Source organism: Mustela putorius, unplaced genomic scaffold (genome assembly GCF_011764305.1).
Source record: "Mustela putorius furo isolate JIRA1106 unplaced genomic scaffold, ASM1176430v1.1 tig00003853_pilon_pilon_pilon, whole genome shotgun sequence".
NCBI classification, from domain to species: domain Eukaryota; kingdom Metazoa; phylum Chordata; class Mammalia; order Carnivora; family Mustelidae; genus Mustela; species Mustela putorius.
Genome location: NW_025422005.1, coordinates 20,140,497 through 20,152,382, shown reverse-complemented (window position 1 = coordinate 20,152,382; position 11,886 = coordinate 20,140,497). Strand labels below are relative to the sequence as shown.

Sequence of the window (11,886 nt, the reverse complement as noted above, 5' to 3'; positions counted from 1 at the left end):
GTCAGTGGAAACTTATTATCCCCTTTCTGCCTGACCCCAGGTCCCTTGGTGCCTGAAGGTGGCCAGGGGCAGCACGTGGGAATTAGGAGGCCTAGGGAAGGACCATTCCCCAATTGGCCATCAACATGCTTCGTGTCCTTGACCACACTTTTACTCCCTCTGGCCCTGGGCCTCTGTTTCCCCATCTGTTCAAGAAATTTGGCTTTGATAATCTCGTAGGTTTTGCAATTCTGCGTGGCATGGACAGTGGACCAAACTTTCTCTTTTTTTTTTTCCTTTTTTTTTTTTTTTGGCAGCATATTTTCCTCCTAATGAAGCCAGGCCAAGATTAAAATGGCCTTCCATTCCCCATGCGCCTCACTGCAAGCCGCAGAGCTGCAGATCTGAAGCAGGCCAGGGAGAAGCTGCTTAGGGTTTAAAATGTCAAACTCTTGATCCTCCTCACTGGAGGGGAGATGTCTCGTGGATAATCCAGAAATGTGAAATAATCCAAAAACCGTTCCTCCTGGGCTCTGGATGGGAAAATAAAACGAGTGTGGGGGCTGGGTGTTTGAGCAGGTCACAGCTCAGTGAGATACATAATGGAACCATCCAGTGAGGCCTGAACACAGGAGGAACTGGGATGCCATCCAGCCCCACATTCTGGCCACACTCCCCACTCAGGGCTGGGAGTTGATAGTGCTGTCGTCAGACTGATGCATTCAGTTCTGGAGACATCTGTCCATCCCCTGCCACGAAGCAGGCATTGGGGACACCCCACTTAGCACCACAGATGAAGTCCTGGTCCTCAGAGGGCTTTCAGTTGAGAGAGAAAGACAGTATGTAGGCTGACACAAGGCATTTGGTAAGGATTATCATAGGAAGGGCTGCGAGGAGATTTCGGGAGCCTGCAGCAGGCTGACCAGATCCTGAGGTCGACACCTGAAGGATGAAGGGACACCGGCTAGACAGGGAGTGGGAAGGGCATTCTGGGCAGAGGGAACAGCAGTGGGTGAAGCGGGGGGCAGGAAGGAGCTCAACCTTGAGGAACCGATAAGAGGATAGTAATTACTCATTGAGTGAGCAGGCAAAGCAGGCAGGGTCAGATCATGTGGGCAGGGCACCGGAAGGAGTTTGAACTATATTCCAAACCCAGTGGGGAGCCACTGAAGTTATCAGCTAGAAGGCTAACCCCCATACCCACACATACAGGACACACCCCCCCCCGCCCCAGAGCAAGGGCTGAAGGAGGGAGACCTCATTCGCCAGCAGGCAGTGAGCATTTGGGTGTGGGGCACTGGAGAAGCACGGGTTCAGCTCCACCCCACATCTTGAGCCTTTTGCTGCCTGTCCTGATGCCAGGCACAGAGGAGACAAAGCAGACACGGTCCTGTCCTCAAGAGTTCAGCATCCACCCCGGGAAGATAAAACAGGTACACAAAGAACCGGAAAACAGCTGGTGGCAAGTGGCAGGTGCCCAAAGGCAGGGAGAAACAAAGTTTGTGTACTAGGAAGGTGGGTGTTCAGGTCACAGGTCATCTCTCAAGAGTTTTTGGTGAGAAAAGGGACCTACGTCTGTGCTGGGCCCTTCATGCAACACTGCCCCACTAAGCCTTCATGGCAGGCTGGAAACGGTAGTGCCTGCCCCTTGTCACCCCATCAGAGAGTTGAGGAAGTGGGTGCAGCTGGGAAGCTTGCCCAGGGGATCCAAAGTTAGTCTGGTGGAGTCGGGATTCGAACCCAGTAATGCCCCTCCCACCCAGAACCTGGGTACCCTGCCATACCACTCTCTGAACACCCCACACCTACTGATTCCCCATCTGCAAAATGACACTTTGGTTGGACACTCAAATGTTTCAGGGTCTGACATTTTATTTTATTTTTTAAGATTTTATTTATTTGAAAGCGAGAGAGAAAGCATGGGGGGGAGGGTCAGAGGGAGAAGCAGACCCCCCGCCGAGAAGGGAGCCCAATGCGGGAGTCAATTCCGGGACTTTGGATCATGACCTGAGCCAAAGGCAGTTGCCCAACCAGATGAGCCACCCAGGTACGCTGGGTCTGACATTTTAAGCGGATTTTGAGGTTCTGTGGAAGACGCTGCATTTAAGCTCAGCTTTGAATAGGCAAGATTTGGATGGACAGAGACTTGAGGGGAAAGGTGTTCTAGGCAGAGGTAACTGTGGGCAAGGGGAGGGTCACACCCCACTATGAATTAGAAGAGGAAAGCCCAAGGGAGCCAGAATGGAGAATGTGGGACCCCCTTGGTCTGGGAGCTGAGCTGGTAGAACAGAGGGAAGAGGAAGAGGGCGGGGAGTGCTGGGGTCCCAGCGCAGACCTCTCCAGACCCTGAGGTGGAAAACCCAGCTAGGGAGACCGACTCCACATTGGGCCCTCATAGCTGAAGTCAGTCCTACCACACCCTGTGCCATTGGGAAGGGCCCTCCAAGGTGCTCAGGAGTCCCCCTCTCCGCCTTATTCCCTCTCCGGCATGGACCTGAGGCCAAGAGAAATGTCACAGGTCCTCCAAGGTTACACCAGCCTGGGGCCCAACCAGAGCAGGAAGCAGTTTCCAAGGCCTCCGGCCAACCAGGGTCAGCAGGCATGCCCGGACCTGGGCCAGGCCCCAGTTGCTCCGGGCTTTGTCTCTTCTGCGTCTTGAAGCCTTAAGAGGTCACTTGATCTTGCCTCTGGCTCTGAGCAAGGAGCCCTCACGTCAGGGGTCAGCCATCCCTGCCCTGCCTCTTGTGGGCTTCTCTTCACACTCTGAGGTCGTCCTCCCTCCCATCCTATGTCTTGCCTCTCCCGCGGCCATTTTCAGGCCAAGCCTTCTTGTTCTAAGCCTTCATTTCCTGGAAATACAATCTCCCTGTGAACATACTCTCTCACACTCCTCCTCTCCCATCTCCCCACATCCCTGTGGACCCGGAAGAGCCCAAGGGAGTGAGGCCCTGGAAATGGAGGGGGCCAGCGAGGAGCATGCCGGAGGCACAGACCAGCGTTTGTGCAGGGCCTGGTTCCATCCCTTACCAGTTACGTGACCTGGTGAGTCACATCACCTTGCTGTGTCTCTAGTGAGAATTAATGAGATTACCCATGAAGCCCGGTCCCTGGCACACAGTAAGCATGTAGTCAGTGGATGGTACATGGGTGGACGAATGCCTCCCACCAGCTGAATTCTGTCACCCAGTCTGTGTGACTCATACACACCTCTGACCCTTTCCTCCTCGCTCAGGACTCTGTGGGTAGCCAGCCTCCTTCACCTGCTGTCCCTGTTGTCTCGTAGGAAGGATTTTGTGTCTCACGTGGGTGTGGGTCCTTTGGTGGGAGGCTCTGAATCACCACCTAGTTTTTGGCCTTAGCAACTGGGCTGATTCCTCCCTGGGGGGCCCCCGAGGCAAGGTAAGTCACCAATACATATACACCCCGCCCCCTGCCAAGGGACCTAAAGCCTGATGGGCAGCAGGACCCAGACCTCTACATGACCCCCGTCAGCCAGAAACCCTTCCCACGCAGGTCCTTACATCAATCCCCTCTCTCGGTGCCTCGTGTCTTTGTAAACACGCCATGGTTATATCTTGGCGGACTTGCCATCTTTGTCGCCATCACTTTTGCTGCCGTAGTGCCCTCTGTGCTAGAGGGCAGGGCGAAGTAGGTTAAGTCTGTGCTCAACACACGTGAACACGAGCCACCTGCCCCAGGCCAGGCACTATATCTGCTGCTGGGGAGACCACTGAATGCAACCAGCGGTGTCCTGCCCTCGTGGAGTTCACGGGCTGTCAACAGGTGTCCACTGAAAGTCTCCGTGGGAGCATCATTCTCCAGGACAGGGTCTGAAATGGGCCCCCTGGAAATTCCAGGGACCCCCCACCTTGAACCATGAGCAGGGCAGGCTGCAAAAGCTTCCTGGAGCCAGAAAATCAGAAAATGAGTCTTGGGGGCGTCGGTTAAGTGTCCGATTCTTGATCTCAGCTCGGGTGTTGATCTCTGGGTTATGAATTCAAGCCCTGCGCTGGATGTAGAGCCTATTTTATTTTAATTAATTAATTAATGTATTTATTTATTTTTCAAGATTTTTTTATTTCTTCATGTAACAGAGAGAGAGATCACAAGTAGGCAGAGAGGCAGGCAGAGAGAGAGGAAGGGAAGCAGGCTCCCTGCTGAGTAGAGAGCCCGATGCAGGACTGGAGCCCAAGACCCTGAGATCACCACCCAAGCCGAAGGCAGAGGCCCAACCCACGGAGCCACCCAGGTGCTCGGAGCCTTTTTTTTTTTTTTAAGATTTTATTTATTTATTTAACAGAGAGAGAGAACACAAGTAGACAGAGCAGCAGGCGGGGGGTGGGGGTGGGGGGGAAGCAGGCTCCCTGCTCATCCCAGGACCCTGAGATTATGACCTGAGCCAAAGGCAGAGGCTCAACCCACTGAACTACCCCAGTGCCCCGCCTATTTTATTTTTTTAAAAAAAGAAAGTGAAAAAAGAGAAAGTGGGTCTTGAACAAATTTAAAGCTTCAGAACTGTAGTCCTGGGTCAGTCATCCAGTGGCTGCCGTGTTGCTGCCCTGAAACCTGCCCCCAGCCCCCATCTGTTCCCCTCATTGTGGCCCCCAGAGTGCTAGTTCTTCAGCATTTCTGGACGCATGGTGTCTGGAGTCCCCCAGATATTTACTGGATGAATGGATTCCAGCCCATTTTCTCCTGTGCCTCCATTGCTTCCCATCTGTCGACTGCATCCCCTCCACACACACACACACACCCCCGCCCCGCCCCGCCCCTCCAGTCTCCTTGCCTGCAAAGTAAGGGCCCAGCCACTAGCCTGGTATTCCAGATATTCTGCTCTTCCTTTTCTGCCCTGACCTCCTCCTCACATACCATCCCTTTCCCGCCCTAGAATGTGGAATTAGGAGGGAGCTTTCTTTACCCCAGTGTGCCCTGTGCCTTGTCCCTAGCTTTCCCTGGTCTGGGCTCCCCCTTTCCTGCCCACCATCCATCTCCCACCTGTCAGTTCCTATCTTTCATTCACGTGTCACCTCCTCCAAGAAGCGCTCCAGGATCTTTCCCAGGCCCACTTAATCTCCAGCCCTTTATGCATCCATGACAGCCCTTCCCAGGAATGTCCTCACCACATCATCGGCTCCTTTAGTCTGGTTGCTCACTGCTGTGCATGTTCCCTGTCTTCCTCAGCTCCCCCATGACCTGTTCAGCCCCCTACTTTACTTAAAGACTGAATCCCAGAGAGGGAGAGGGCTTGCCCTAGGTGACACAGCACACCCAGCTCAGACGCTCACGCGTTCTCTCTGACTTCTGCTCTACTGCCTTGTTTGTGTTAGACCCCTTTCTGGAGGGCAGAGATCTGCAGGTGGAAGTGAGACCATAGCTCCCGGCCTGGCAGTCAGTGGGCATGAATACCTGTCTGCTGGTCGCTGGAATGAGTGCACGGATGTGTGCGCCTTCTGGGGGGAGAGCTGCTCTCCGTGGACGGCCTGATTTATACGTGAGCTGAGCACTGCGAGTGCCTGCTCAGCTAGCCCCTGATGATGCTCCCAGTGCAGCCCCTCCTGACAGGCAGAGACCGCTTCCCACCTCGGCACCTCAGCCAATAAAACTGCTGGGCCCTGAGGACTCTGTAGAATGTGGCTCTGCAGTCCTCGATTATAGAGGCACTAAAAGGTTAAGTCTCAGGAACAATGGCTGGTGTCCTGGGGCGCCAGGCTCAGGCTGGCACTGGGGATAGAGAGGTACCGCATACAGGTCTCTGCCCTGGAGGAGCGTGGAAGGGAATGAGAAGTGCACCAGTAGCTATGGTAACAGGGTGGCCTTAGGAGGCATCCTGGAGGTGTGCAAGACCTGAGCTGGACCGCGCCGAGCCGCTCAGACTTAGAGCGGTCATCACTCTGGCATTCAGTCAGCACCGTCTCGACCCCAGCGTGTGCTGGGCACCGTGCTCAACAGTGGCCTGAAAAGCAAGGGTTCCTCCTGCCAAGGCAGGGTTAGGTGCCCCGCTTGGTGCTCCTGGAGCCCTCCGGACATCCCTTGGCACCTCCCCCATCTCTCTGCCTTGGGATTGCTGGTTCTGGGGTCTGCTTTGCTTCCCTCTAGACTCCATGAGCCCCTCAAGGGCAGGGGCCAGATCTGCCTCCTGCGCTGTGTCCCCATTGCCCAGCGTGGGGCCTCGCCTGGCACCACAGCCTTAGTTCTGTTTTGTGGAGTTGAACCCAGTGAGATCAGGGTCTCACGGGGCTACGGGGGATCCTCCCTTCTCCCGGCTCAGGACCCTCTGGAGTTGATTCTCTCCCCAGCCCTCACCCCCACCATCCCCACCATCCCCCAGATGCTGGCCAAGTCCTGAAAGGTGGGGAGGGCAGGGGGAGGAGGAAGGTGAGACAGGGAGGGCTGAGCAGAGGGCGGAAAAAGCCTCCCTGCTGCCTGGCCGCAGGCACCGCGGGAACAGTTCTGGCAGGAGCTGCCTGCTGGGCTGAGATCACCATGGAGACCTGGCTTGGAGAGGGTCACTGGCAGTGGCTAAGGGCCGGAGGGGGCGGGGGCAACAGGGATTTGTGCAGAGGCTCCCAGCCTGCCCCGGGGCCCTTCTGGGGAGCAGGGAAGGCTGGGGCTTAGTATAGTCCACTTGCTGAGTGGTTTGGGGCAGCCGGTCCTGAATCTCCCCCTCACTTGTCACCCAGGCACACACTACCTGTCGCCCCAGCAGAGGTTCCTTAGCTTGGCAGCTGTTCTTCAGCCGAAGTAAAGCTGCCCTACAGAAAAGGCCTCTAGCCCACCCCCCCACACGCCCTGGCTGAACACATTCCCCAGATATAGTCGTCCTGGCCCTAATGGATACCCTCCTTATGGCTCCAGGTGGTCTGCTTATCACCCGAACTGGAGGACTGTCCATCCCATTGGCACCCCTGGCCCCAAGAGCTGCTTTTCCACCATTTGCCCCGGTTCTGATGCAACTGCACCCTAAGAGGCGCACCCCTTCCCCCATCCTCCGCTCCATCCTCCATCCTGGATGGATACTCTATCCTCTGCTCCCTCGCTCCCTCCAGCCTCTGCTTGCCACCTGGGCTGATAGACTGGGATGGGGGCTGCCTCTACCTATTGGGAGCCCACCTGGTTCCCCTGGCCTTGGGTCGGGGGCGGGGGGAGTCCTGGCAAGTCCAGCCTCAGGACAAAAGTCTTCCCCAGGGCTGACTGCCCAGCAGACAGCAGCCGAGGCTGAGCAGAATTTAAATGTGGCCCTGTTGGGAAGGGGAGCCAAGAAAGGACAAGAGGAAAGGCTTTCTGTGGCCGCCTGCTTCCTGCAGGCGTGGGGGAGGGGGGGTGTTCTGCTAGGGGGTGTTAGAAGGCAGTTGTAGCTCCCCCCACCCCTTAATTCTGGTGGGCTGGTCACTCACCGAGTGCAGGGACAGGGTCTTGAGAATAACGGAGTCCATCCCTGTCCCTCTGGGCATCTTCCCACTAGCCTCTGCAAAGCCTGGAGAAGGGATACTTCAGAGCTCCAGCATCTGGTGACTGTAGGGTCTGGGAGCTTGGAAGTTTCTGAGCCTCAGCAGCCAAACACAGATGGTATTGTGTTAGGCCATTTCTTTATTCCTTTATTCAGACAAACATCCCCGTCACCTTGCCTTTGGAAGGAACCGAACGGCATTGGAGGGCACAGGGAAAGGGTTAGAATTAGAAGAAATGAAAGTGCACAGGTGTGCAGTTCATACCTGTCTGTGCTCAAGCCCTTTGCTCCCCACTGTGTCATTCCTCAAATAGCCTAGCTTGGAGGAATTACTAAACTCATTGTTACATGAGGAAACCGAGGCTTGGGGCACCTAGCTGGCTCAGGCCCCAGGAAAATAATAATGGTGTATAATCAGCATCATTTCTTATGTTTCCTGTACCAGGCTTAAGCCATCTTAAGCCTCTGAATCCTCCCAACAAACCTATGGGATAGTTTGATTATCAACTTTTTACAGATGAGTAAACTGAGGCTCATGGAGATGCACTGACTTGCCCAGCATCCTAGAGCTGTCCAGGGGTGGTGCTGGCATTCGAACTCAGCTGTGTCTGACTCAAGAGCCCAAGTCTCTGGCAGATTGCGCTGCCCGGAAACCCAACCCCTCGCCAGGAGCCTCCTTCCCCTCTCAGGGAGGCGGGCTGTGGATACAGACCTGTTTTACAAATGGGGAACCTGAGTTCCGAGAAGACCAGGAACAGTCCATTGTCTCACTAGGGGCTATTTGGAGTGCTCCGGGAGAAGGAACAATGTGATTAGCTTCTCCCAGAATCCTGGTAGGAACTGAGTGGGGGTCCCACTCTTAGCCTCTCTGTTCTTAGAGCTCAGTGTCTGTGCCCACCACTGACTTCTGCTTCTTCTTTTGTGTTTCTTTGCAGCTTTCAGAAAACCAACGCCAAGATCCCTCCCAGCGTCCGCATTGTCCTCTGGCAGGAGCGCTTGCCCCTCCACCTCCCCCCCCACCCCACCTGTCCCCCTTGCACTACCATCTCCCCACCCCACCCCTCCCCGCCCATCTCCTCCACGCAGAAGCCGAAGGTGAGCCCTTTCTGCACAAAACCAGCAATTGTAAATACTTTTTAAAAATGTACAAAACTTAAAAACAAAACACAGTTTTAGAAAAAGACAAAAAAAAAAAAAGAGAGAGAGCGAGAGAGCGCGCGAGCGTGTGCAAGAGGTTGCGAGCGGGGGCCCCCCGAGGTGTCCAGAGCCCCTGCAAGTATGCACTGAGACATTTATCTACAGGTCGTTTGACAAAAATGAACAATATCCTATTTATTGTATATACTGTTTTATTATAAATCGTGGATTGTATATTGCATTCTGTAAACCTGCTGTGGTCCCGTGGTGTGCAAATTCGCATGGTGGGGGGGAGGGGCAGAACCTCTTGCGGGAGCTTTTTTTTTTCCCTTTCTTTCTTATTTTTCACTCTTTTGGGTTTTCTCTTCTGTTGTTGTTGTTGTTTTCTGTTTTGGCAGGACACACCCAAAGATCCAAGTTTGTATTAAAAAGAAATGAAAAAAAGCAAAAAAAAAAAAAAAACACCTCGTGTCTTGTGAAAGGGGGTGAGGGGGTGAGTGAAGGGTGGATGGAATGGAAGGCATGGTTGGGTTTTGTCACCAGACACTGGCTCCCCAGAATTGAAATACCCCTTCATGTGTTCCCACCTTCTGCCAGAGATCTGAGACAGCTTTGCATTGGAGGGTACCAGACCCCTCCCAGATTACAGCCCAGGCCCTGGGTCTCCCCTGCCGCAAGGGGATCCCAGCCTGCTCCCCAGGGCTTCTTGGCCCCTGCCCATGCTTTAGGTCCCAGACCCAGGGATTCTGCCTCCTAGACCCTGTCTTGGTCCTGGGTCTCCCCTGATTCTGAAACCCATGTTGTGTCCCATGTCCTAGGATCCCACAAGTACGGGAATGCTGGCGTCTTAGACCCCTCTTCTCCCCTTCTCCCCTCAAGTCCTGTGTGTCCTCTCCTGGAGGGATCCCTGTTATAAATCAGGTCTCGAAGTTTCTTTGCTTCTGGACCCTCTCATTCCATCCTAGATCCCAGGTCTCTTGACTCCAGCCCTTTTTTCTTTTTTCTTTTTAATTTTTTTTTTTTCAGCGTAACAGTATTCATTGTTTTTGCACCACACCCAGTGCTCCATGCAATCCGTGCCCTCTCTAATACCCACCACCTGGTTCCCCCAACCTCCCACCCCACCCCACCCCCCCACCCCCCACCCCGACTCCAGCCCTTTCATTTGTACTGTGTCATCCCAGCTTCTGGGCCCTACAGTTCTCCTCTGGTTCAGGGGACACCTGTCTTTGAGATGCTCATGCCTTCCTAAGCCCAAGAACTCTTATGGGGGAACCCCTTTTCCCACAAGGACTGGAGTACCCCCTGTTTATCTCTCATTCACCCCAGGTCCTTTGGCTTTCAGGCCCCCATTTTGCCTCAGCACACCTGATGTACCTGCTTCTGCCTGTGCAAAGTCCAGAGTTTGACTAGGCCAGTAACCCCAATATTTCTGCCTTCCCCATTCTTACCCTGAACCCCAAATGCTGGGTCTGTTTCCTCCCAGCATTTGTAAACTATGTATAAAGAAAACTCAATCCTGTGCATATTTCTGGTGGACCTGGAAAGGCTAAATTGTTCCCCACTCCCTGACTTTGGGAGCTCTTGACTGCCCTTAATCAAATTAATGCCCACTTTGGGCTGCCTGGTCTTTAGCAAGCAGCTTTTCCCATAGATCAGCTGCTGATTGTGGCTCTCTGTCTCCCCACTGAAGATCAGGGAGACCCTGAGGAACCCTCTGAGAGACACACACCCCCAGCTTCTGGGGACCCTTACCTGAGAGAGGATGTCTGAGGATTCAGATGGGGCAGGTAAAACAATCCCCCAAAACCACAGCCTCTCTGCCGAATGTGAGGCTTATCCACCCCCCCAAGTCCCTCTATGTGTCCCCAACTCTCAGATGAAAACATTGTCACCACACTCCCTGGTGAGGCAAAGACAACACAAGCTCAAGGCCACAATCTAGTATGCTGTTGCAAGCGGAGGCAGGGAGCAGTAAGACCCAGTAAGAGTTGGGAAGGGGATCTTTTGTTCCCAGAGGAGTAAACAGCATGTGCAAAGGCCTGGGGGTGGGGGCGGTGGGGCAGGTGGCCACCACAGTAGGTAGGTCTGCACTTTGTGCAGGGGGAGAGGACAGGGAGGGGGCTTTGGCAAGGTCACTTTGGGGCCCAGAGGAGGCTGGTTGGAGTAGGTGGCATGGAAGAAACCAGTGCAGGAGGTGACAGAAGCTTGTTTTCAGCCCCTGAATCGCCTACAGGGAGAAAATAAGTGTGTTCGTCACTGCTGAGGAAGCAGAAGCAGCTTGGGGTCACTGTCCAGGTTGGGGCAGGTTGGGGGGGCGGTGCTCTGAAGGCTCCGTAGGGGGAGGGTGCCCAGAGGAGTTTCTGTGAGGAAAGGGGCAGGAGGGGGAATTCAGTGGAAGGGACTAGGGCTCTACTTGAAATGGGGAGAGAAGGAATGAAAGCTTGTGTGCCCAGGAATTGGTGGGGGTTGGGAGGGACAGCCCATGAAGGAAATGGGAGTTTAGGGAGGTGATTATAGCCCAGCGAGGGGGCTCATTAACTTGAAGAGGGTTTTGGAGGAAGGTGGGGATTCACTGCAAAGAGTAGAGCTACAGTTTCTGGGCTGGGAGAAAATGTTGGAGAGGGAGCTCCTGGAAAGTGAAGTTGGGGGGGGGGGTGAGGAGAGAACAGGAGCTCAGGGAAAGGAGGGGCTCAGTCTGTGGCTTAGTAAGGGGTGAGGAGGGCAGAGGTGCATCTTGGAGAGCAGACTTGGGAGATCTGCCAGGACCAAGGGCCCAGCCTTTGGGATGGAAGGCTCTCTGACCCTGTCCAGGTGGGTGGGGCAGGGATGGGGGGGGTCACCCTGTTCTGATCTGTTCTTTCAGAAATTTCAGCCTTACCACAGCCACAGCCCTGCACCTGATTGCAAAAAGCATCAAGACAATGTGGGTCCCAGATGTTTGGGTTTCACCACCATTAGTAAATACTTCCCTGTTTTTATTCCTTAAAACAATCCTTCAGGTAGAGAAGATACTCATCCCATTTATAGATGAGAAGACAGGTTCAGAGACCTGGAGTAAGTGACTTGTCCAAGATCACATGGGAAGTGGGAAGAAGTAGTCTGAGACTTCCTCTTTCATAACAATTTAAAGAAAAAAATCCTGCTGAAAAAATTCACACAGAAAAAAGATTCGCTTAAAGGTTAAGTAAAAAAACAAGAATAGGAAATCATTTCTTTAATTATGTGCCAGGTACTATTCTAAACTATATAAAATTCATGCCGTCTCCACAACAATTCTATGATAAGGCTTTATTGTAATTATTCTCCTGTTTTACAGACCG

The 11,886-nt window shown here is 53.8% G+C and overlaps 1 protein-coding gene across 7 annotated transcripts in view; it reads left to right on the top strand.

Annotated features, from left to right (window-relative positions):
* Positions 1 to 8,813, top strand: part of AHDC1 (AT-hook DNA binding motif containing 1) — a 64,017-nt gene extending 55,204 nt beyond the window's left edge. For all 7 annotated transcript variants that reach the window (XM_004741063.3, XM_004741056.3, XM_004741058.3 and 4 more), the window contains one exon: positions 8,362 to 8,813. The gene's annotated coding sequence lies outside the window, so the exon portion shown is untranslated. The remainder of the gene's footprint in view (positions 1 to 8,361) is intronic.
* The last annotated feature ends 3,073 nt before the right edge of the window (positions 8,814 to 11,886 follow it).